At 40.8% G+C, this 25,433-nt stretch overlaps 1 long non-coding RNA gene across 1 annotated transcript in view; it reads right to left on the bottom strand.

Moving 5' to 3' along the window:
• Window positions 1-771: 771 nt before the first annotated feature.
• The window catches only part of LOC101905838 (uncharacterized), a 129,245-nt gene continuing 104,583 nt past the window's right edge, over window positions 772-25,433 (bottom strand). Inside the window, exon 2 of the long non-coding RNA XR_808068.4 lies at window positions 772-1,120. This is a non-coding gene — a long non-coding RNA (uncharacterized lncRNA). The remainder of the gene's footprint in view (window positions 1,121-25,433) is intronic.

Raw genomic sequence — 25,433 nt, 5'->3', positions numbered from 1 at the left:
GCAAATAAACCACAAATAGGGGATGCCTTAAACTGCAGGTTGTGATTCTGTGAGTCAGGAATGGACCGGAAATTCTGCACCCATGCCGTACACCGGTACCAAGTTCAAACTCTTGAGTAAGAAAAACCTAAACGATAACTAAATCAGACTCCAAAATACAGTGTAGGCATACTTTTAATTTGCAACTTAATGCTTAAATTAAGTAATATACATACATAATTTATAGACTGTATAGTTTGTTATATTATCCGTAATAACACGTTATATTATTTCAGACCTCAGAATATATGTTGTTACATTCCCCTTGCCAACATGTAACAAAATTTCTGAAGCCCTTGTTTTCCATATTTATCTCTCGCCTCTGTCTGCTTATATTCTTTTTAATAGGTTCCAAATGAGAAATGTTCACTTCACAGATTTTAATTACCTGAAATCCTTTTTTCCTTATTGATCACCGAAAGCAAAGTAGCTTTTGCGTTAACCTTTCAAAATGTCCAATTTAATTTATGAATACAATATTTTTTCAGCTCAGTGTGTTTAGATGATGCATACTGTTTTATACTGCCGTTATAAAAAGATCGTTTTAATTACCCACAGAAATGTGCCCGGGATGGAGAATTGCGAGAATTCATGAAGAGAAGTGCCCAACCATTTGTTGGAAGAGCACCCGGCACCAACAAAGCAATTGTATCTGTGGTAGATAAAGCATTCTCTCAACTACTGGGGAAATTTGTTTTGACATCACATTAGGATTAAATCAGTTATGCAATATTCCATAATGGCTGCCTTTATTTTGTATTTTTGAAAACAAAAGCCTGATTTTCTGGATTCCTGCTAACGTCTAAACATTGGCATAGAGCCTGGAGACATGTCAGGAAGAGGAAGGGGGCTGTTGGTGATGAGGTCATCCTGAGGCATCTGAATCCAGGGCTTCCATTATTCCCAATGTGGTAGCTATTCTGGGAAGCTTCAAGGTCACAAAACCAACACTGCTTGATTGCAGTCACTTCTCTGATGCCTTCAGCAAGTGTTTGCTCCTTTTTCACATTGTCTGGGCTTTGAAATTCACACAGCAACTTTCTCCCCCCAGCCCAATCAGAAGGCTTTCATGCAAGCTATTCTGCAAAACACAAAATCAGGGGGAAAGGAAGCTAAATCAAACTCAAATAAAAAGCAGTGATAGAAGGCTTCAACAAAGTCCACACAGGGAATCAAACCTGCTTTCAAACAAAAATATTGACATAGCAATTTAAAATAAACACCAGCTTCATATGCTGAACACTTTATTATTGGCTCACAGGACTGCAAATGTAAGAAACACATTCTTCTCTGAAACACTGCCAAAGGCAAGCCTCTTAAAACCCAAACAATGTGACATGTTCTTAAGGAGCTTGCCATCACGTCGATTGTTGCATTTGGTATAACATAACGACTGCATGTTCATTAAGCCCACATTTTGCAATTAAGGTACATATGTTTTGCTTCTCCAAATGTCTGAAAGCCAGGTGGAACAAGTCAATCGCTCTGGTGACATTGAGCATTTCTACAACAATGCAGAATTCTAGCTCAGTATTTTGCATAGTATTCCTATTATATAGAAAACGGAATTGCCAATATGCCCTTTTGTGTGAAGCTGTAAAAGCTAAGAAGATCTCAACAAATAATGGCTATGTTGCTGCTAAGGTAACATGAAGCAGATGTCTACAATTATCCTGTTTAAAAGTTTCATTGTAAGAGACCCCTCAGATAAAGCACCGATGCCTGTAATTGTACATTATCTGGCTTCATGCCTCTGTGAAGGTCTACCACAGCATGGACGACCCTCTGATTTGCGGCCTTTCCAAAGCACAGTGTATGCTAAAAATATTAAGAGTTTCTTGTTCTTTCATTACCTTTTAATCTTTAAGAAATGTGCCTATAGAAATAAACCCAGTGATCCTATCCTGTAAATCCTATTCAGTATTTCTTCACATTTTTTAAAAAGCAAAATAAAAATGACTTCACTATGACTTGGGACTTGTACTATCTAAAGAAAAGAGGCAGAAACAGAGTAAAGAAACTGACCTAAAGTTAAAACAGTAAGTTTCAGTTCATTGGAACCTTTAAATTGTGAGCACTCGGGCAACCGAAATGTGAGGTGTCAAGCAGCTAAACAAAATATGGTTTTTACAAATAAATCCCAGCAAGGCTAGAGTTGTATGACCTCCCCCAATCCACCTTACGAGGTAGAGCACAGTAAAACTCTCATTGAGGTGTCAGGAAGAGCTAATTAGCTGAAAGCCTCATCCGGGGTGAAAGGGCAATGGGAAGAACACCAAGGATTGCTTCAAAATTGCTCTTACTCTGTGTCTACAGGAGAGGGGTTTGGGAAGATTGCATAAAGTGCAAAAGCTCTTTCTGATATTTCTGACAGTTAAAGTACCCTAAATTGGAATGCATTCCTATATAACAGAAAAAGGAAGAAAACAATTTTGAGGGCGTGTTGATGGTCATGAGATGGTTAGTCTTTGCTATAAAAGCCCATGCAATTTGGTGAAGTTTAAAAAAATAAAAATAAACCTCTGCAAATAATAGATAAGCATGATGCATGAAATCTTCCATGTTTAATCACTCACCACTCACCTTTACCCAGGCTCTCACCCCTAGCTCAGCACATCTTTCACTGTTTCTCTTTTCACGATTTCAGGAAAAGGTTTAGAGGTACCTGGTCACTTTTGATTTACTCTAGACAAAGAAAGCAAGGACTGAGGTGGAGAGGTGTGGACATCTGGGCAACCTATGATTTACCTTTCAGGACAGTTAGGTTGAAAGAGCACTGGAATAAGTGTCTGAGGATCCTTCAGTTACCAACAGGCGTGCTTCTTGGACAACTCAGTCTTCCTTTAATTTCATTTCCTCATATGTAAAATGAAGAGACATGTCTCTATCCAGTTTTGACTCACTACGGAGTTACAAAATTCCCACTTCTACATTTCCTTCAACGTTCTTAAATATGGGAATTCTCTTCTTTCCTCTTTCATGGTTCATCAAAATGACAAGAAGAAATTTAACAAGAAATTTAACCTACATCTCCCTCTGTACCCTTTATTCAGAAATTTTCACCTAAAAGCTTATAAGTGATATTCAATGAAAAAATAACTTTGGAGTTTCAATAAATCTAGAAAAACAGAAAGGAAAGGAATAGGACATCTGAAATTGCCAAAAATATCTCCGATCCCGGAAGGAGATCTCATAATGAGGTGTTCAAAAATGGTTTGGGGAGACATTGAAAGAGTTGAGAACATCCAAAGTTACTAAACTAAGATTCCAGAGGAATTCATATCAGAATCACATAGGTGAAGTCCTAATTAATGGTATAACCTCTTAACCTATATCTTAAATAAAAGAATACATAAAGATTTAAAAAACAAATATTGAGATCCTACTGGGTAGAAAGCACTGTCCAACTGCTCCAAGAAAAATAAACACAATGTGGACCCTGCCAGCGGGAGATGACTACTTTGTAAAAACAGCAAAAAATAAAAACGCACAACCTCCAGCCCTTGAATTACTTGCACAACACAGACACCCTGAGGCAACTAGTTAGAGTTTATAGTGAAGGAGGCAAAATAGACTCAGTTAACGAACTCAGCTTACCAAAGGGCAAAATCATAGTATGAGTAAAAAACCATCAACCCAGTCCAGACGAAACTCAGACAACGTGCTCAGGGTGTGAAGGCAAACCGCTGTTTGCTTAGTTTAACAGACGCTTCACTGAACCCGGTGTCTGACCGACACTAAGATTCATCTAGAAAGTGGTATCTGACTTATTTCACTGTATTTGTTCTAAGGCAATATGACCAAGACCAAACACGTGGGAAAACAAAAATAAAACCAAATGACCAGAATGAACACAGAAATCACATAAAATATAAGGCAAAATAAAAGTGAGGAAAGGAAAGTGAGAGAGAAGCGTTAGATATCTAAATGTCTTTTTCAGTTCTTAAGAAAAAATCCCTTTGAGTATTTCAAATATCAGGAATTAGAAAAAACTGGTTCAGATGATTCAAATACCACAAATAACTCCAGGATTATATATATATATATATATATACACATGAAATAATGTATTTCAAAGTACATTTATCCAAAGTCCTATTTTAATTATTTCTATTCAAAAATTCTAAGAACTTAAGTGCCAAATTCACTGCCAAGTTTGAAGATGAGTAAGACACACTTAACAGTTACATGACAAACACGTGCTTACTTCCATAAATTGACATTTCTTTCTTGTGATCACTTGGGTTTTTGCACTAAAAATATTCCAAACATAATGGTGCTTTTCATCCAGTTACATAATTGTATCCTATTTTGATACTTTTCTTGAGAAACAGATGAAATTAGATCCATATACTGGACTGAACATTTCCAACTTATTTTATATGGCATGTTGCAGGTGGTGGGCAAAGAAGAACTGCTCTAAGAAATATAAACTGAAGCAGATCAGGTTTGTATTATAATTATGGTTCCATGTTTAAAGCTGAACTACCTCTAAATGTCTCTAGATATGCTTGCTCCCTTACATCTCACCCTTATATTTATCTTAACCAAGACTGCATAAATGAATTCTAGAAGTTTCTGTAGTAATTTAAAAAGGTTGCAATTGAAATGCTTTGTTTACTGGACACTAAAATAGTACCTCCTATGGGCTTATCAAAAAACAACACCAGTGGGTAAAACTGCAAGATTATTTTAAATTAAACTAAAACCTGATATAGATGAATTATGTTAACTGATGCTAACTCGAGTTTTCTATGGCAAAATTTAGCTACTACTTTTATATGCTGCTTGCACACACTTATCATGTAGCACACAATGTAAAAATATTTTGAGTAATATATAAAACCCAGAACCTTTAGAAGAAACTGTTATGAAAGATAATAAGATTTTCCAAAAGCATTCACTAAAACGTATTTTTACTACCTTACATATAAAATCTTATCATTGCCTTTACTGCAAAGACACCATATAATATACTAGGCATTCCCAATCATTGAATTTTAGAACTCAAAAATATCTTAGAGACTATAAAGTCCAAGATAGCAAAGACACCACACAGGCAAGCTGCCATTCATCTTTCCTAAACCCAAGGCAGACAGCACCAATCAATCTCGGGTTTCGCTTCTGCTGCACCTAGGCGTGGCCGCCAATGGTTATCCACACAGCACTCGAGGCTGCCCTTACCAATCGATCACAGCTGGCACGGAAGACAGACTGTGTTTGCTAACTCAACTCCAGTCCAGAATCCTCAACATACAGAAAGGAAATGGAAGAAATTTTGCCCCATTTTGCTGTTCCATTAGTTCTGCAACAGAGCTAAGATTAAAACAGATTTCAAGCTTTTATAGTGATAGCTCGTTGCCTTGGAGAACTTTTTAATAGGAAGAGACAGGAGGTTTGAAAGTAGAATATTTTTAATTTAAAAATCTCATTGGCTTATTTTCACGGCACTGCAGCTGCTGATTTTCATATACATAATATGTTATTTTTTATGCTGTCTCTCTTTGTAAGCCAAAAACACTTCTTAAGAAAAGGCTATTAGTCTCCATTTTAAAATATATATATATATATTGAAGAAGTTACAGTTTGTGACAGATTTTGTTCAAGAATTCATGAGGCCAGTCAGAGCTGGGAACAGTTCCTCCTAACTAGCGTATCTCAGGTTTGCTTTATGACTGAGCAAAAAATTCTGGGGTTGTCCAGCTTCACATGAGGATATCTTACCTGGCTACTCTGAGGCCTAACAAAGCTCATCATCCACCTTTACACTACATCCTCACTCAAACAGGGAGAATCCCCTTCCAAGGATTGTGATTTGGTGCCAAACGGGCGACACCTGGGTTCTAGCCCCATTCTCCTTCCACACATACATCCTTCTCTCCCTCCCCATGATGCCACCCAAACAGAACCCAAATTCAGTCCTTAGAACTTTAAAAACAAATAAGAAACACTCATCTCCCTTACCATCCAGCTATCTACCCATTCAGTAAATATTTACTCAGTACCTATTACGAGACAGACGCTGTTCTAGGTACTAGGACTCAGCAGTCAACAAAGAAAGAATCCTGACTCAGTGAACATACAGCGTGTCAGGCGTCGATGAGGGCTGAGGGAAAAAAAAAAGTGGCGGGGAGCCCAGGGGTATCCAGAGTGATGGAGGAGGCTCCTTTATACAGGCTGGTCGGTATGGAAAACCCATTCAGCCACGTACAAGTCAGATATCCTTCATGAAAGCTGTTTCAAGGTCATCAGGTGAGCTCAAAGACAAACGGGAACAAAGGGCACAGAGTGTAGAGAGCAGCTCTTTCTAGGGGTTTTGCCCTAAAGAAGAGCAAAAAATGGAGGGAAGGGATTTTTTGGAGTTTTATTATTGTAGTTATCTGTTTCTAAGAAAGCAAAAAATAACTTATGTGTTTGCTCATTGGAATTATTTGATAAAAAGCAAAAAAAAAAAAAAAATCATAAAGGAAGACAGAAAAAGATTTGCTAGAGCAATGTCCTTGATTAGACCAGAGGACAGGGTCTTAAGAGCAAATGGCAGGAGTGTGGTAGGGGAGGAGAAAGGGACAGCTGCCACAGAAAGAAATGCACGGCACCCACCAGTGAAGGATGAAATGGAGGATTTAGTGCATAGACAGACAGAAGGGTTGAATAATGTGAAGAGAGGAAAACAGAGAAATTCTCTCCAGATTACCTCTGTGAAATAATACTTCTTTTCTGCTGTGAGATAAGAAACAAAGTTATTGCTTAAAATGAGAAGAAAGAAGTGTTGAAGTTTTGAGGAGAAAGACTTCCTTTCTCTTCTATCTGCTGAACAATCTGAACCAACCACTCCCCTGCCCACGTTAATAGAAAAGCATGGGGAACTATTGACTCTTTGCTAATTATCCACACCACTGCCCCCTTACATAATCAAAGGTTGACAGTATGTTCCAGAGACACTGGCAAATGGTCGGCTTATTACTTTCACCTTGAAGACAGTTTTCAAAAGTCACTTAGCTCACAAATATGTTATATAGGCTCTCCCCCCATCCCCAACCATTTCCTAATCATAATCTCATCATTTCAGTGTTTTCTCTGACTTCACTCAGGATATAAGCAGCTTTCTAAAACAAAGATCTTCACAAATGCATTCACTGGGGAATCAAAAGAGTGGAAAATTACTCACTGTCCTTTAGTCCTTCCAGCCAATTTTCTTTAAACCTCATCTTTATCTCTTTAGTCCCTTAATCCTTACTTATTTTAAGTTGCAGTCTGATAACTATGCCACAGAACTTTAAAGACTGGAAATACCTAGAAAGTGTAAATTATACCATAACATAAAATCTGCTATACTGAAATGAATTAAATATCATATTGAGACATAAATATAAAGCAGTTCACATCTGTGATTTTTTTTCTAACACACAAAGTAAGCATGTTTCTGTTTATCTGGGGAAGAGGAGTGAGAGAGAGCTAGCAGGATTGAGAGAGCTGTCCAGGGATGCTTCTGGAATCTTTAGACTCACCTTCTCCAACATGCAAAATATATGGCCTAAGTATTCTGACCAGTGTATCCCTGGGGCAGAAATCTGTTGTAGTAGCAAGTCACACTTTGTTTAGGGCAGGACAGTCCCCTTACAGGGAAGAATATAAAAATAATTCTGCTGACTTCATCTGCACACTGAGAGCTAGAGCTGGAAGATCTTAAGACAATCAGAGGGTTCTCCTTCCCTAGCCTTTCTTAGGAAGAGCCTAAAATACCTCTAATTTATTTGGCACTCATTACTGTGAATGACTCAACCCGATTTCCTAAAATCTGACTGACTACTACACAAAGGGTGGAAGAGAACATTCAGAGGATGGCAGAGCGGAAAGCAAAGGATGCCCCAGGGCAGAGTCAGCAGGCTTTGTGACGTCTGGTAGCAGAATATGAGGGAAATATAGAGATCCAGACTGAAAAAATCAAAAGCAAGCAGAAGGAAACAGAAAGAAAAGGGAAGCTACAAGAAGAGAAAATGAGAAAAGGGAAAAAGAGGAAAGTGGAATTTAAATAACAGGAAAAAAAAAGTAGCTTAGATCTCATGCCCTCACATTAAAAGGCAAAATGTCTAACTGATTCAATAATTAAATGCCAAAAAGCTTAGAAAAATTAATATATTTTTTAAATATCTCAGTGGGGCTGCTGCTGCTGCTGCTAAGTCACTTCAGTCCAGTCTGACTCTGTGCGACCCCATAGACGGCAGCCCACCAGACTCCCCCATCCCTGGGTTTCTCCAGGCAAGAACACTGGAGTGAGTTGCCATTTCCTTCTCCAATGCAGGAAAGTGAAAAGTGAAAGTGAAGTCGCTCAGTCATGTTCGACTCTTCACGACCCCATGGACTGCAGCCTACCAGGCTCCTCCATCCATGGGATTTTCTAGGCAAGAGTACTGGAGTGGGGTGCCATCGCCTTCTCCGCTCAATGGGGCATCACATCTTAAATGTAAAAGGATAAGAAATCACTCCAAAAGATGGACCAATTTACTTAAAGAAAATCCAAATTTTATAACATCAGGACACACCATAAACTAAAAGATGTTTTTTTTCCCCTACATCCTTCTCCTCCTCCTTTCCTTTCCTGCAAATTCTGTCAAACTGACAGAGAAGGCCAAGCAAGGTAGTGTCAGAACACGGGTTCAAGAGTGCAGCTGAGCCAGTGAGAAGCCGGAGTGTCTGTGGGGAGAAGGGTTTGCTCTAGGAAGCGGGGAGGGAACACAAGCTGATAGAGAGCCCAGCAAAGCTGCCTGAGCTCAGGGGGAAGAGACAGCCGCACCCAGTAAGGCAGCAGTGCAGCACAAGAGGAGGATTAGGAAGCCGGCCAGAGGAATGGGAGGGGAGGAGGCAAGATGGGAGGTAAGTTATGGAGAAAGGAAGAAAGTGAAGTCGCTCAGTCGTGTCCGACTCTTTGTGACCCCATGGACTGTAGCCCACCAGGCTCCTCCATCCATGGGATTTTCCAGGCAAGAATACTGGAGTGGGTTCCCATGTCCTTCTCCAGGGGATCTTCCCGACCCAGAGATTGAATCCAGGTCTCCCGGGTTGTAGGCAGACGCTTTACCGTCTGAGCCACCAGGGAAGTCCAAGCTATGGAGAGATCAACCAAGTAAGTCAATACGTGGAGGATAAAAGGAGCCAGGTTTGACACTCTGGAGAAAGCGCGAACGGATAAAGGGCAAAGCTCCAGTGGAATGAAACGACACAGCACTGGACTTAAACACCTCAGTGTGAACTTACTGATCCCATAATACACAGAAGCTTGGAGAAGTAAATGTAGCTATAATGGCAGGTGTGTATCATTCACCTGTCTGTCTGCTGAGAATGCACCACCAACACCCATAAGTACAGTACACCGAGCGCCCCGGTCTTGTTTTCTGGAGTGACTAAAAGATGCAAACTGAACCGAAAACATCTGCAGTGACTGTTGTTGCTGCTGCTGCTGCTAAGTCACTTCAGTCGTGCCCGACTCTTAGGGACCCCATGGACTGCAGCCTACCAGGCTCCTCTGCTCATGGGATTTTCCAGGCAAGAACACTGGAGTGGGTTGCCATTTCCTTCTCCAATGCATAAAAGTGAAAAGTGAAAGTGAAGTCACTCAGTCGTGTCCGACTCTTAGGGTTGTTAAAATGATAGACGTTTTCCCATTCTTTGCTCTCTTTAACAAGTCTGTAATACTTTCATCATGACAAAGAAAACACATAAGAGAAAAAGGAGGGAGATGAAGGTTCTGTGGCCTTCATGGACCATGTCCCTTTCACGGGCCTCCTTGCTCTTGCCTTGCCTACAGTTGCAGCTAGAAAACAAACAAACAAACAACGAAGTCCTCTTTTCCAGCTTTCTCTGGAGCCTGTTAAGTCACTTCAGTCATGTCCGACTCTGTGTGACCCCATAGATGGCAGCCCACCAGGCTCCCCAGTCCCTGGGATTCTCCAGGCAAGAACACTGGAGTGGGTTGCCATTTCCTTCTCCAATGCATGAGAGTAAAAAGTGAAAGTGAAGTCGCTCAGTCATGTCTGACCCTCAGCAACCCCATGGACTGCAGCCTTCCAGGCTCCTCCGTCCATGGGATTTTCCAGGCAAGAGTACTGGAGTGGGGTGCCATTGCCTTCTCCATTCTCTGGAGCCAGCTGTGGACATATATCAGGGTTCAGGCCATAACAAAGAGGAGGAAGTCTCTAGAGAATGTGCCCGTGAATCAAACCTATCAGGAACTAGCCTGCTAGCTCTTTTGCTCTCTTGCTTCTTCCCACCTGGAAGACATGTGTTCTTCCAGTGGTTCAGCAGGCATCTCGAGACCCTAAATCCAGGTGCATGGGGACAAAGGCCTAGACAGCAAAGAGAATGGAGTGGGAAGAAGGAGAGCCCACCTCCCCGAGCTTCTGTGACAGCTCTGGACTCCTCACCCATCCATTTCTCATTTCATAAAACTGGGAAGACTCATGAGTGTCAACTGCGATCTACAGCAGAACGCATCCCTAATGATACATACATTTAAATAGAGAGGGAAGGAGAATAACAGAGAAAAGCACTTACACTGGGTACAAACAGAAGGCCTGGGCCAAGGCATCACGTGACCTTCATGGCTGGGCTCAGAATAGCAATTTTGATGTTCTCATTCCAGGATTGCAAACATACCACGTGCCTACCACCAAACACGGGACAGTTTTCTAAAACCTCTTCTTCCTTGGATTGAGAACTACTTGTCTCCTAAAATATGGCATTTAATTCAATTACATATGCCACTCATCTCTTACAAACACTAATTTTCTGATATCTCTTAAATGTAACTTTGTATCCTAAATTCTGTAATATTCCTGAGACTATGAAGTACATTAGCAGACTTCAAGGATCTTGCCTTTTTCATTGTTTCTTGAATTTTCCTGGTTTTAACTTCAATGATAGGGCACTTAAGACCAGGACAGGGCTGGGGAATATGGTACCTACAACCTTTAGTAATAGTGGAGCAAATACATAAGTAAACTTTCATCCTTTGGGGCACAACCCAAAGTGACCTCTTGCAAGCCAAACTGCAACAAAGTCTTATGCTTATGCATTAGCTAACAATGTGTATTCAACACAAGGTATAAGAGAAGATATTTGCAATATAGATACTTGATAAAGGGCTAGTACCCAGAATATACAATGAACTTCTACAAATCAATAAGAAAAACACAAAAACAGAAAACTCAGTAAAAAGGTGGACAAAAAAATGAATGTTTAACCAAAGAGAGTATCTAAAGGAAAAGAAAATATTTAAAATTATGAAAATATCATATTCAAGAGATACAATTAAAATTATAATCAAATATCTCTGCATAGTCATTAGAATGACTAAAATTAAAAAGATAGAAAAATTATGTCAAGAATCTGAAGCAACCAAAACTCTAATATACTGCTAGTGTGAATATAATTTGCAACACCACTTTGAAAAATTATATCTTTTAAAGCAAAACATATATAAAACTATGACCTGGCAACCTGGCTCTTAGTAAATGCGTACATATGTTCATGAAAAAAGTTTTATATCATATCGAAGCTCTTTGTAATAGTCAAAATCTGTAAATTGCCCAAATGCCCATAAAGAGGAGAAAGTATAAACAAAATGTAGTATATTCACATAATGAACACAATACAAGAAGAATGAACAGACTACAAGTACTCACAGAGAACAGTGCTGACTCTTCCAAACTCAATGCTGAGTGAAAAAAGCAGGACTTTTGTGCTACCCTATGGTTCCATGTCGATGAAGTTCAGAAACAGGTGGAACTAATCTGTGCTGTTGGACGTCAGGAGGGCTTACTCTTGGTGGAAGGAGGCAGACGCTGGAAAACTGCACAGTGAGGCTTGAGGACTGATACTCTATTTCTTGGTATGCTATTAGTTGTTATCAGTGAAAATTTATCATCTCCATACTTATGTTCACTTTTTTTCTATGTATATTTCAATAAACAATTACCAAATTTTAAAAATGAAAATACACTTTCCATGCTTCTTTGTAAATTATCTATATTTAGTATTTTTTAATTTAGGATTTTTTTCTTCTGGGTGGGCTTCCCTGGTGGCTCAGATGGTAAAACAAAATCTGCCTGCAATGCAGGAAACTTGGGTTGAATCCCTGGGTGAGAAAGATCCCTGGAGAAGGGAATGACAACCCACTCTGGTATTCTGGCCGAGAGAATTCCATGGACAGAGGAGCCTGGAGGGCTACAGTCCAAGGGGTAGAAAGGAATCGGATACGACTGAATGACTAACACTTGCACTTTCTTCTGGCTAGTCAGAAAATGTTGATATTACAGAGAGGACAGGTTTATATATTGGCCTCTGTACCACTTAGAAACAACCACATATTCCAAGATATCTGTTCTCCATTTTGAAGAACATGGAAAGAAGTTCCCATTCTTTGCTGTGAGATCAAAAGCACACATTCAACTCTCTTTAGCTTTATTTTCAGATACAGTTACAGGTAATAATCTATCCATATCAAATATTTACTATTTACCATTGTCTCATTCCCCCAAATCTCTACTTATTTCCATTATCTAGAGGCTAAGACCTAATGAATACTCAATATTTAACAAAATAATAAAAAGTTGGCATGCAAGTTGATGTTCAGCATTGATGGCTACTCTGTATAATGATCCCTTACTCATCACAGAAGTTTCTGGTGGCCACTCTCCTTGGGGATCTGGCATACCACAAACTCCAGACAATTTTCTGCAACAAACAGAAAGTACAAACCATGCCCTATGGGGAATTACATGCTCAGATGTCAGCAGTTAGGATGACAGTTTAAAAAACTAAGATGAACACAGCTTGGTATGTTACTCTCTAGTCTATCCACACATTCTGCACACCCCCAAACCTTCACCTCACCACCACCACCACCACACACACACACACCAAATATATTGATTTTATGTTAAAAAAAAAAAAATGTGACTCAGCAGATAAAAGATGGAATAGCCTACTTACAAAGTGTGCACTTTCGGGTCAGACAAATCTGAGATCACCTACTGGTTCTACCTTTCTCAGAATATAAGTTTTTCGACTTCAGCAATTTTTGTCTTCTAATTCACTGCTCTATTGTCAGCATCTAGGCTAGACTGTGGCATATGCCTGGCACTTAAAGATTACTGGCTGAGTGAATATGTTAGATTGGCGGCATCCAAAACTGGGCACAGAGCGTTTGATATCCCCAAACCAGTGATGCTGAAGTTGCTACGCAATTCAGACTTCTTATGAAGAGAGAACATGTGAAAAAATATAGCTGTGTCACCAACAAAGTAGAATCCAAACACTGACCACAAACTTCTATACACTGTACAACTATTTGATTAAAAAACGAAGAAATATGCAATAAATTACACGATCTGGTTTTCAGAATAACCATTCCAAATTTACTAAAACTGGAAACAAAAAAAATTACATTTTTTTTTAACAAGAAACCTCAATTGGAGCAAAAAACAAAGTGAAACTAATTAAAATATTTATCGAGTAATGAATATGCAGAGAGGTGACAAGAGTGTTGGGCTTGGAGTCAGATGGACCTAAATTTTAATCCTACACAACCTAGACAGCATATTAAAAAGAAGAGACATTACTTTGCTGACAAAGGTCCATCTAGTCAAAGCCATAGTTTTTCCAGTAGTCATATATGGATGTGAGAGTTGGACTATAAAGAAAGCTGAGTGCCAAAGAATTGATGCTTTTGAATTGTGGTCTTGGAGAAGACTCTTGAGAGTCCCTTGGACAGCAAGGAGATACAACCAGTCCATCCCAAAGGAAATCAGTCCTGAATATTCATTGGAAGGACAGATGCTAAAGCTGAAACTCCAATACTTTGGTCACCTGATGCAAAGGACTGACTCATTTGAAAAGACCCGGATGTTGGGAAAGACTGAAGGTGGGAGGAGAAGGGGATGACAGAGGATGAGATGGCTGGAAGGCATCACCAATTAAATGGACATGAGTTTGAGTAAACTCTGGGAGTTGGTGATGGACAGGGAGGCCTGGCGTGCTGCAGTCCATGGGGTCGCAAAGAGTCGCACGTGACTGAGCAACTAAACTGAACTGAAATTTTAATCCAGCTCTGGCGTTTATTAATAGTATCAGTGACTGTGGAAAAGTTTTACCTGCAAAAAGAAGATAATTATATACCTCATATGGTTTTTATGAGGAATAAAAGAGATAATGCATTAAAGTTCTAGTACACAGGCTGGCAAAAGATAGACAAATTCTCAATAAATGTTAGATCTTATTATTAGAGTGACTTCTTGACAAATATTATGATAGATATTTCACACTTTAATTTTTTTAAATATTTTTAGAGAAGATTCAGCAGCACCCATACTTCTTGGAGTTTCTGAACCTGCTGATAGAAAAAATATCAGAAACTTATTTCACTCATGGGGTCAAACTTGCATATGAGATCATCACCCAAACTTCCTCTATTATGTTGAGCAAAATCATTTTCCCAAAGTGATCCACCTTTAATCCAGCCATAAAGAGTTGCAGTTCCCAATTTTAATTGACAAATCTAATTACTGTGATGAGTTTATTTATAGTCACTATTCAATATCTATTGATAGTTTCTTGACCTTGAAGAATATCATCTAATTAACATGGCAGTATGTGTTAATGGATTTTTAAATTACTTCACACTGGATAAAAGGTAAAATGAAAAAGGGAAATTCATTTTCAGAAAGAAGAATCACAATTGATGAAAACAAGCCTTACACATGGCACTAAATATGGAACATGAAGGATTTCCATGGTATGCATTTGATATTATGGTGTATGGGGGCAAGTTATTTTACAGAAGGGGTGGTACCTGTTTTGGAAGTTCCGTCAGAAACATTGTTAATCAACTCTGCCTCAATATAAAAGACTTTTTTTTTTTTTAATTTAGCTCAGAAAAAAAAGACTAAATGAAGTGGTAAGATTGGGGACCTAATTAATTATGAATGATGTCTCTGAAGAAAGTGGAGGATCCCAGGGATGAATGTCCACGGAGGGAGACCAAGTGAAGATACAGTAAAAAGACAACCAGGGAGAAAGACTTCAGAAGAAACCAAACCAGCCAACACCGTGAACCCCAGAACTAGGAGAAAATAAATTTCTGACTGTAAAAAACCCATTCTGTGGTATTTTGTTATGACAACCCTAGCAGGCTAACACAGGGAGTTGTGTACCAGCAACTGGTATAGTAGCTGGCACAGAGTAAGTGCTCAACTTAGAAAGAAAGAAGGGATAGATGAAGTAAAGGAGCAGGATAAAAGGAAGGGGTTTCTTACAGATGGAAGTCCGCATCCACAGGACCCAAATTCAGGACGGAGAAGCCTGGAAGGCTGCAGTCCATGGGGTCGCCAAGAGTCGGACACGACTGAGTGACTTCACTTTCATTTTTCACTCTCATGCATTGGAGAAGGAAATGGCAACCCACTCCAGTGTTCTTGCCTGGAGAATCCCAGGGACGGGGAGCCTGGTGGGCTGCCATCTATGGGGTCGCACAGAGTCGGACACAACTGAAGTGATTTAGTAGTATTAGTAGGCCTTTTCCACTGCAGCAAATGCTGTGACACCTTTCAAAACCTGGAAGGCACTTGGTTCGCATGTGCCCTGCTTAAACTTTCAACCTTTTATGTTTTTTTACCATCTGGCCCCTGCAGGACACTAATGTCACCCTTCATGGGGCCCAAATCGACAAGACTGAAATCAGTAGTTATTTTTAAAGAGAGAAAAGTAAACTAACACCTGTTAAATTCCTATTTTGTTTCTAGCAGTTTATTAAGAAATACTTTCTGTATTGAAAAGAAGTGGGTTAGCTAGGCTACACCTTAAGAATTTGCACAGCAACCACAGACTATTCTGCTCTGATATCTAATCTTTTTAAAACAAGGGGATTTCCTGGTGCCTCGGGGGTAAAGAATCAGCCTGCCAATGCAGGCGTCATGGGTTTGACCCTGATCCGGAAAGATCCCACGTGCCTGCAGAGCAACCACGCTCAGGTGCCACAACCACTGAGCCTGCGCTCTAGAGCCCAGGAGTCGCAACCACCGAAGTGTGCATGCCCTGGAGCCCGTGTTCCAAAACAAGAGAAGCCACCACCGTGAGAAGCCCACACACAGCAACGAAGAGCAGCCCCGCTGACCACAACCAGAGAACGCCTGTGCGCAGCATGAAGACCCAGCACAGCCAAAAATGAAACTACGAAGAAAAACAGAGATGAGAAGGTGTGAGGGGGAGATCTTTTAAGACTCTTTTTATTTGGAAATGACATTTTCTTTCACGACAGAAAATATAAGAAAGGAAACTGTACCTCTGGAATTTGGGAAATACTTGTTTTCTCGGCATAAGACAAATGGGAATGAACTACTGCAGTGAGAACTATCGCTAGTACAGTGAAGTGTAGCAAAGTTGTTGCAGGAAGGCGGACCCCGTCCAGGGCCGCACACTGGGCTCTTGTCTAACACTCGGAAATGAATTGTCCAAGAAGACACGTGCACTGACAAAGCAAGAGGTTTTATTGGGAAAGGACGCCCGGGTGGAGAGCAGGAGCATGAAGGAAGCCAGGAGAACCATTCTGCCACGTGGCTTACAGTCTCAGGTTTTATGTTGGCGGGATTAGTTTCCGGGTTGTCTTTGGCCAATCATTCTGACTGACGGGATTAGTTTCCGGGTTGTCTTCAGCCAGTCATTCTGACTCAGGGTCCTTCCTGGTGGTGCCTGCCTTGTTCAGCCAAGATGGACGCCAGAGAGAAGGATTCTGGGAGGTAGTTGGACACGTGGTGTCTCCTTTTGACCTTTCCTGAAAGCTTCTGGTTGGTGGTGGCCTATTAGTTCTGTGTTCCTTACCAGGACCTCCTGTCGTAAAACAGCTCATGCAAATGGTTACTATGGTGCCTGGCCAGGGTGGGTGGTTCCAGGCAGTGTGCTACCCCTAACAAAGAGATGTTCAGTGAGGCTCATTGTATATGAAGATGTTTCAGTCAAATGCACTCAAGCACAGTTTTAGAATGGTTCTTTATTATTTGAAAAGAAGCTAGCTAAAAACCTATTTAAAATCATGTCTTCCAATACTTTACTTTTCTCCATCAGCAACAAGGGTTGAAGGAGGCAGTGTAACTAGAGGAGATGACAGAAGACCTTCCCAGGAAATTTGGAGAGCCAGATCTTGACCAGTTGACAATCACATGGACATGGTCATCTCTCAGGTCTATCTGTAAGGTATTCACAGTTCATGGCTTAGTCCCTATTGATTCTGTGACCCTGTGGATTCCAGAAGTGCCTGCTTGAAGGAAAATCTCTCTCCTTTTCTGTTACCTGAATCTTTTGATACAATTATGGCCTACTAATTGATTTATTTCGGCAGTTTTATCAATATCATGTCTGATCCCATCATTTAAAGCCATTGAACAATTTGAAGGGAAAAATAGTATATATACATATGTATGTATGTGTATGTATATGTATGTATGTATGCATATTTGTATTGTGTGGGTATATCTGAGTATATGTGTGTGCATGTGACTGTGTGTCTTAGAGACACGGGGAAAAGAGTAAAAGACGACTAGTACTTCCATTAAAACATTCTCAGATTTGTTTATGCAACTCATTCATTTCAACCTCAGAAGCTACCAAACCCATCACAAATTACTCTAGTCAAAAAGTGAGTAATGCTTGTTTGGCTACTGAATCTACTGTTACACAAATTAACTTTTTTCTACTTAACCTCCCTAATTCCCTAACATACTTTGATCTACCTACAAAAACCCTAAATATTAAGACCCAAGTAAAACCCTTTTTAAAATTTTTTATCAGACTGAGCCCTGTGTTATAGCCTACATAACGTATAATCTCAAGTATACAAACTTGGCAGGTAATGTGAGTGAATAGTGTCAATACTTGGTATCTGTGTATGTTTCTCGTCTTCCTCACACCTAATACAGTCATGAATATGAGAAATAATCTTCCTCCTCTTTCACAAGGGAAAAAACCTCTAGAAGCAGGAGGGTATATGGCAGCTGGCACACAACATTCAAGTGGGAGATAAAGGCAGTGGTGGGGACTACGGCAAATTGAAGAATGATGCACTTCCAAAGTGAACTGGAGCTACTCAGCTGCAGACACTGCTCTCTCATAAAATCGTGGGTAGAGGATCTACAGCTCTTCCAGATTCTCAAGAGAAGAGAAACTCTGCATATTTATGTAAAATATCTGTTTTTAAATACTGGCAATTAATTAAAATCTCTTTTAAATACACCAAAACTTTTCTAAACAACATGCAGGCAAAAGAGTATGGTCCAAACATCTAAGGGCCAAGTTTAGCCCAAGCCATCATTTGCCACCTCTGAAATAGACATTCCTAATACATACAGCTTTAGGGCATCTCTTCAGTTCAGTTCAGTTCAGTCGCTCAGTCGTGTCCGACTCTTTGCGACCCCATGAATTGCAGCACGCCAGGCCTCCCTGTCCATCACCAACTCCTGGAGTTCACTCAAACTCACGTCCATCGAGTCGGTGATGCCATCCAGCCATCTCATCCTCTGTCATCCCCTTCTCCTCCTGCCCCCAATCCCTCCCAGCATCAGAGTCTTTTCCTTATTACTATCTAAGACAGTCGGACTGTGTAGCGTACATACTCCGATGCATAGCTGTCTGGGTTTAAATTCTGTTCCTCCAGTAACTTGTGGGATAATTTGGTCAAATGACCTAACCTCTCTGTGCCTCAGTTGCCTTCTTTGTAAAATGCGGATAATAACAGGATTTTTATAAAGATTAAATGAAGTCCTATCAGTACAGAAATTCAGTTCAGTTCAGTCACTCAGTCATGTCTGACTCTTTGCAACCCCGTGGACTACAGATTTTCATAAGCAAAAGCAAAACTGTAGTGCCTTATATACAAATGTAAAATATTTCAGGTTTCATTATGTATCACGTTGTTTAAGACTGCCTGCTTTTGAGCCTAAAGATCAATTACTACTTTGTGGTTTAAAATTCAAACAACACTATAATGGACAGCAGGGAGATGAATCCTATCAATCCTAAAGGAAATCAACCCCCTATGTTCATTGGAAGGACTGATGATGAAGCTGAAGGTCTAATACTTTGGCCACCTGATGCGAAGAGCCAACTCTTTGGAAAAGACCCTGATGCTGGGAAAGACTGAGGACAGGAAGAGAAGGGGGAGATAGAGGATGCACAGAAATTAGAATAGTTTAAATCACAGGGTAATTATTCACTATAAGATGGCTGTTATTAAATTTCATATTGAATTATAACTTATGGTATTTCTTTGATTACTTCTCCCTCACTAAACTGTAAATGTCTTGAAAGTATCATTTTATATAATGTGACACTTAACATAGCTTCTTTTTCTAGAAAGACCTTAGTATATTCTTTAAGCCCCGAATGTAGTAGAAATATTAAAAAGACATTTTAAGAGACTGAGTGGAAATAAGGTCATGACACCTGTCCTTGCCTCTGTCCTATATATTTAAATCTACTGTAAGGCCAGCACATTGCACTGGTTCATGTCAATTTGTTCTATGATCAGTTATAATGAATGTTTTCCAAGTCGCAGACATATAATTTCCTCTTTGATATATTCTATCCAGTCTGCAGTACAACAGACAGGAGCTATTTCATGTCCTTTTCTTTTCTCCTTTTGAAAAGACTAGGAGAGAGTTAGGGTTAGATAGAACAGTAGGTACATGTAGGGCAGACTTGTGTGACTAGAGCCCCTGGGTCTTTCTCACCTGCCTTTACTTAAATTGACAGAGGTTACATCACAAAACCCTGACAGGGGGCTTGTAAAAATGGAGCCATTATTATCCTCATTCTTTTCTTCCACTATAATCCTTGTTCTCTTTGAAAATAAAGAGTAGGTTCTAGAAAGGGAGTGTTACAAAACGGAACCCCCATATTTCGCAGCATGAAATTCAGAATTCTGAGACCGGCAACACAAATAGAGCTTTACACTACAGACCTACGATAATGACTGTACCTCAGAACTCTGGGAGACAGGCGCTAACACACAAAGTTAAAGGCATGTCCCGGTCCAATCTAAACTTCTCTCCTCCCCAGATGATATTTTAAAACGTTGAATACAACCATCACAAATCATGTGTCACTAAGCAATCAAAAACCTTCTCCTAAGACTTAGTGGATTGAAAGTAATACAATGGAATGGGGCCAGAGAAAGAGAAAATACGAGAGGGCTTAAAATATAGTGACATCAATACTAAGGTTTTTTCAGAGGAAACTTTTATTGTTAAAACAATAGTCATGAGCCTTGGGCCACCTTGCTGTATTAGTGCTCATAGGCTACACGTGGGTTTATGTGGAAAGGGAGGGTAGAGAGAGAATCTGGAAAAGATAGGGTTTTGGAAGAAGCCAAATGAATCAGGAAAGCTTAATAAAGAATTACATAAACTATGTAGATAAACATCTCTTGAAAATTTGGCTTAAACAAAGGTGAAATCTGAAGGCAATTAACCAAATCAGAATTTACAGTACCCAGTAGTTTCTTCAAATAAATATTCACTGACTGTTCAGTCGGTTCCAGGCACTGGACTTGATTTTGGAGACAACAATGCAAATGAGACATGGTATCTGCCCTTGAAGAGCCACTGATTCCAATGTTTGTTTGTACCTGTGTGTTGGGAGTAAGCTTACCCCAAAACGGAGGCAGGGTGGGAGGGAGGGAGACAAGCAGGGAGGGAGGGATGAAGAAAGGGTGACAAAGAGAGAGCGCGTAATAAAGAAGAATGGAAAGGCCAAGTCAAAGGAGACATCGCTCAGTTAGGAAACAGAGGAGCAGAGGGCAGAAAGGCTTTATGTGACTTAACTTCGCTCTAACTGACCGGGTGTCGCTAGACAGGCGGTAACCGAAGGGTATCACTTCACAAATTAATCTCTTGAAATGCTTATTTTGCTTCTTTTCATAAGCTCCAAGCCCATGCCTGTTAACTTATGGGAAAACAACTCACTTAACGCTCTTGCATACTGCCAGGTACATAACAGCAACCATATCCTTAATATCTTAAAAAATCACCCTTAGTTTGTAAGGAAACGGTAGACAATACTTTGAAAAATATATCCCAAAGTCATACTCTCCAGCTCTCTGATAAACTCTATAGACCCCAAACACAGAAAACAGAAGTCACAGAAGAAAACAGGCTGGAGACTGGAGCCTAAAGAAAAGAAACTAACCCTAGATGATTTAAATTGAAAGAGATTTATTGAAAGGATATTAGATTGATATCAGACTCATTAGAAAAGTCGGGGCGGGGGGGAAGCAGAGGTGTGGACACACAGCCAAGAATAATCCCCAAAATTAGCCTAATGACCTGATGAACTGGAACACCACGGCTGCCATCTCACGGCGCCGACCTCTGCAGCTCGCTCTATCGGCACTGCTGCTCTGTAACCGGGACACAGGCACGGGCAGAACTGTTCTGTTGACCAGTGAGATTCAACCCGGCAATGCAACTTCCACTGCCAATGAGAGAACTCCCCAAAGTGCCTACTGTTCTGGGCTGGGCACATCTCACTTCATGGCACCTAGATCACGTATCCTCGTCCTAGCTGCAAGAGGGGAGGGGCTCGGGAAGTAATATTTTCACTAATGGGGGGAGGATACGCCCCTGCAGAGACTCATAATGAAAAAGCAACTCCCATATTTGGGAATACGGTTCAAATGCTGGCCAACCAAGAGGAACAGGAAGCTAAAAGGTACTTTTCTGTAGCAGAAAGAGCAAAGATTCAATGTTAGCCAAACTTGAATAACCCCTCTGCCTTTTATTAGGTATGTGACAACTTCTCTGAGACTCATTTCCTCATTAGTAAAACCAGGAAAACACTGTCTACATTTCTTATTTGTGGGAAGGAAAACACACACACACACTTTGGAATGGATGGTTGTTCACTCAGCTGTGTCTGACTCTTTGTGACCCCATGAACGGCAGCACACCATGATTTCCTGTCCTTCACTATCTCCCAGAGATTGCTGAAATTCATGTCCATTGACCTGGTGATGCTATCCCACCATCTCATCTTCTGTCGTCCCCTGCATCTCCCACCCTCAATCTTTCCCAGCATCAGGGTCGTTTCTAACGAGTCAGCTATTCACATCAGGTGGACAAAGTATTGGAGTTTCACCTTCAGCATCAGTCCTTCCAATGACTATTCAGGACTGAGTTCCTTTAGGATTGACTGGTTGGATCTCCTTTCAGTCCAAGGCACTCTCAAGACTCTTCTCAGCATCATAGTTTGAAAACATCAATTCTTCAGTGCTCAGCCTTCTTTATGGTACAACTTGCACATCCGTACATGACTCCTGGAAAAACAGTAGCCTTGACTAGATTGACCTTTGTCAGCAGTGATGCCTCTGCTTTTTAGTACACTGTCTAGGTCGGTCATAGCTTTTCTTCCAAGGAGCAAGCGTCTTTTAATTTCATGGCTGCAGTCACCATCTGCAGTGATTTTGGAGCCTGAGAAAATAAAGCCAGCTTTTTCACCCTCCTCTTTGACCTTCATCAAGAGGCTCTTGAGTTCCTCTTCGCTTTCTGCCATTAGGATGATGTCATGTGTGTATATGAGGTTGTTGGTATTTCTCCCAGCAATCTTGCTTAGCCAAGGCCTTTTCTCTCTTGGTATCTTTTAAATTAGGAGAGACATTTCATTTACCATGAAATATTTACATATTATTTGGCCTAAAGAGAACAAACAAAAAACTTGTAAAATTCATTCCTAAAAGATTCAGATCCACTCAACAACTGTGTGAAGATGTGAAGTAGAGGAGTCTCTATGCTGATTACCTGGCATTATGAGTTTTGAATGAAACCAAAATCTTGCCCCCAAAAAAACAAAGAAGGAAAAAAAGCCCAGATGGGGAAGAAAAGAGCATTCCTGGAGAAGAAAGCAGAAGGGGAGACTTTGCAGCACTGGCACTTTCTCCTCTCCCTTCTCGCCTCTGTGTGAGTAAGCAGATACCTCAAAGCAGCTCACAATTTAGCCGACTGTGTTTGCTGACCACCAGGACCAGCAAACATTTGGGAATAAGGCAAAGACTGCCCTTTTCAGTTTTCCCCTGAGCCAAGGCTCCTTGGCAGGGCCTCTGAGACTTTGTCAGAGCTTAGAGAAGCCTGCAGAAATAATCTCGGACAAGGCAAGGGGGTCACTTAGGGGATCCACCCAGGGACATCCACTAGGGGTTTTGAGGAAAAAGAGGCGTCACTGTTTTCCACAGACATCTCTGAAGTTAGGGGTCTGCACATAGAATGTCCCCTAGGTACCAAAGGCCATCTCAAGTGTCACACCAGAGAGCCAGCATCGGAGACCTGCTGCACCAAATGTCACCAGGCATCCTTGTTAGATGGACAGGAGGCGATGGCCGGTCACAGAGGCACCCCGAATCCTCACAAGGAGCACTGTCCTCACAGGAGCAGCAGGCCCTCACCCAAAGCCCAGGCTCCAGCAAACATGGGTGAGCAAGGGTGTGGGATACTACCCCTCCACTGAAAGACACTGACCATAATAAACACTGAACGTGTCCTGAGAAAACTATCTGCACAAATTGGGATATCTCTACTGTAAAGATCAAGCTTCACTCCTCAGCCTTATCAGGGGGTGGTAGAACAGAAAATAATGTTAACAAGATATTAGGGGAAAAAACTGAATACTGCATGTTTGTATGTTGCTGACTTGACAGTATTCAAGGTATGGCTTTTATAACTATTTGACTGTTGTATGTGAAGGAGCCTAGGAGAGAGGGTATATGAAGGGAACAGAATAAAAAACTGAAGCTGGTCAGCCATCGCTGAATTGAGGAAATTTCATCTAACAGAACTGATTCTATCTGGTACTAGGACACCTTCCAATTTCAACAACAAACACAAAGAAAATGTTTCTATGGATCCTAAATAAATATATTGTTCAGTGCTTTTCCAAGAAAAGAAATTACTATACCTGAACCTTGTTATCCATCCCAGTAGAACTCTTATATTATTTAACCTGAACTTTGTTGATTTTTAGCTAAAAAAATACTCAAGTCTTGACTGACAGTGCTGTTTACTCTGAGCGAGTGAGTGAGTGAAGTTGCTGAGTCGTGTCCGACTCTTTGCAACCCCGTGGACTGCAGCCCACCCACCAGGCTCCTCCGTCCATGGGATTCTCCAGGCAAGAGTACTGGAGTGGGGTGCCATTTCCTTCTCCAGGGGATCTTCCCAACCCAGGGATCAAACCCATGTCTCCTGAATTGCAGGCAGACACTTTAACCTCTGAGCCACCAGGGAAGCCCCGCTGTTGACTCTAACGTACCACTAACAATAATTACTTAAATAATAGCAATAATTTACAGTACACAATGTGTCTTTGCTCTGAGAAATTCTTAAACAGCCTCACATTTACTACGTTCCTTGTTCACAGGCATCCCTGTGAGGACTGGAAACGAACACAGAGTGTATCGATTGTGCTGTACAGAAAAAGACCCACTGAGGTTACGTACTAGACCAGATCTGTGGCAGACCCATGACAGACATCTCTAAAGGTAACTACATAAACCAGCATTGGGCTAAACCCAGTTATAACAGATTTAATTAAGACCCACATCTCCACAACACAGGAACTGGACCTCCTCAGCAGAGTCAGGAAATCTTAGCTCCGGATGGACCTCAATCTCTCTCTAAAGAACCTTAAATCAGCCCATCAGCCTCTGTCATCTTACTTTCTTCAGGTTGTGAGGGTTGTGGTACCTTTCTGGTCTGCATCAGGCTAGAAGTCTTGGCCAAGAAAATGGGCCCCAGGAGCGTGACTACAAGGGCTTGCCTGACAACAAAGTAATTCTTCAGTTGAAGGAAACTCTTTGTTTATCACAATATTTGAAGATCACAAAGTTCCCTTAAAGTGTGATCACTGTAAAATTACTGTTAAAGACTACTTTAATAAAAAGATACTATCAAGTTGATATCTGATTGGCTAATACTTTTGCCTTTTTTATTTGCTCCTGCTGCTGCTGCTGCTAAGTCGCTTCAGTCGTGTCTGACTCTGTGTGACCCCATAGAGTCAGCCCACCAGGCTCCCCCATCCCTGGGATTCTCCAGGCAAGAACACTGGAGTGGGTTGCCATTTCCTTCTCCAATGCATGAAAGTGAAAAGTGAAAGTGAAGTCATTCAGTCATGTCTGACTCTTAGCGACCCCATGGACTTCAGCCCACCAGGCTCCTCGGTTCATGGGATTTTCCAGGCAAGAGTACTGGAGTGGAATGCTATTGCCTCCTCCGTTTATTTGCTCCTACCTGCCCTCATACCTGTAGGCATACCTCCCACTTCTGATATTTGTCTTAGGCTAACGATTTTGGTGACTTGGTGCTATT

Source organism: Bos taurus, chromosome 7 (assembly GCF_002263795.3).
Source record: "Bos taurus isolate L1 Dominette 01449 registration number 42190680 breed Hereford chromosome 7, ARS-UCD2.0, whole genome shotgun sequence".
NCBI lineage: Eukaryota > Metazoa > Chordata > Mammalia > Artiodactyla > Bovidae > Bos > Bos taurus.
This window is presented reverse-complemented; position numbering and strand designations above follow the sequence as displayed.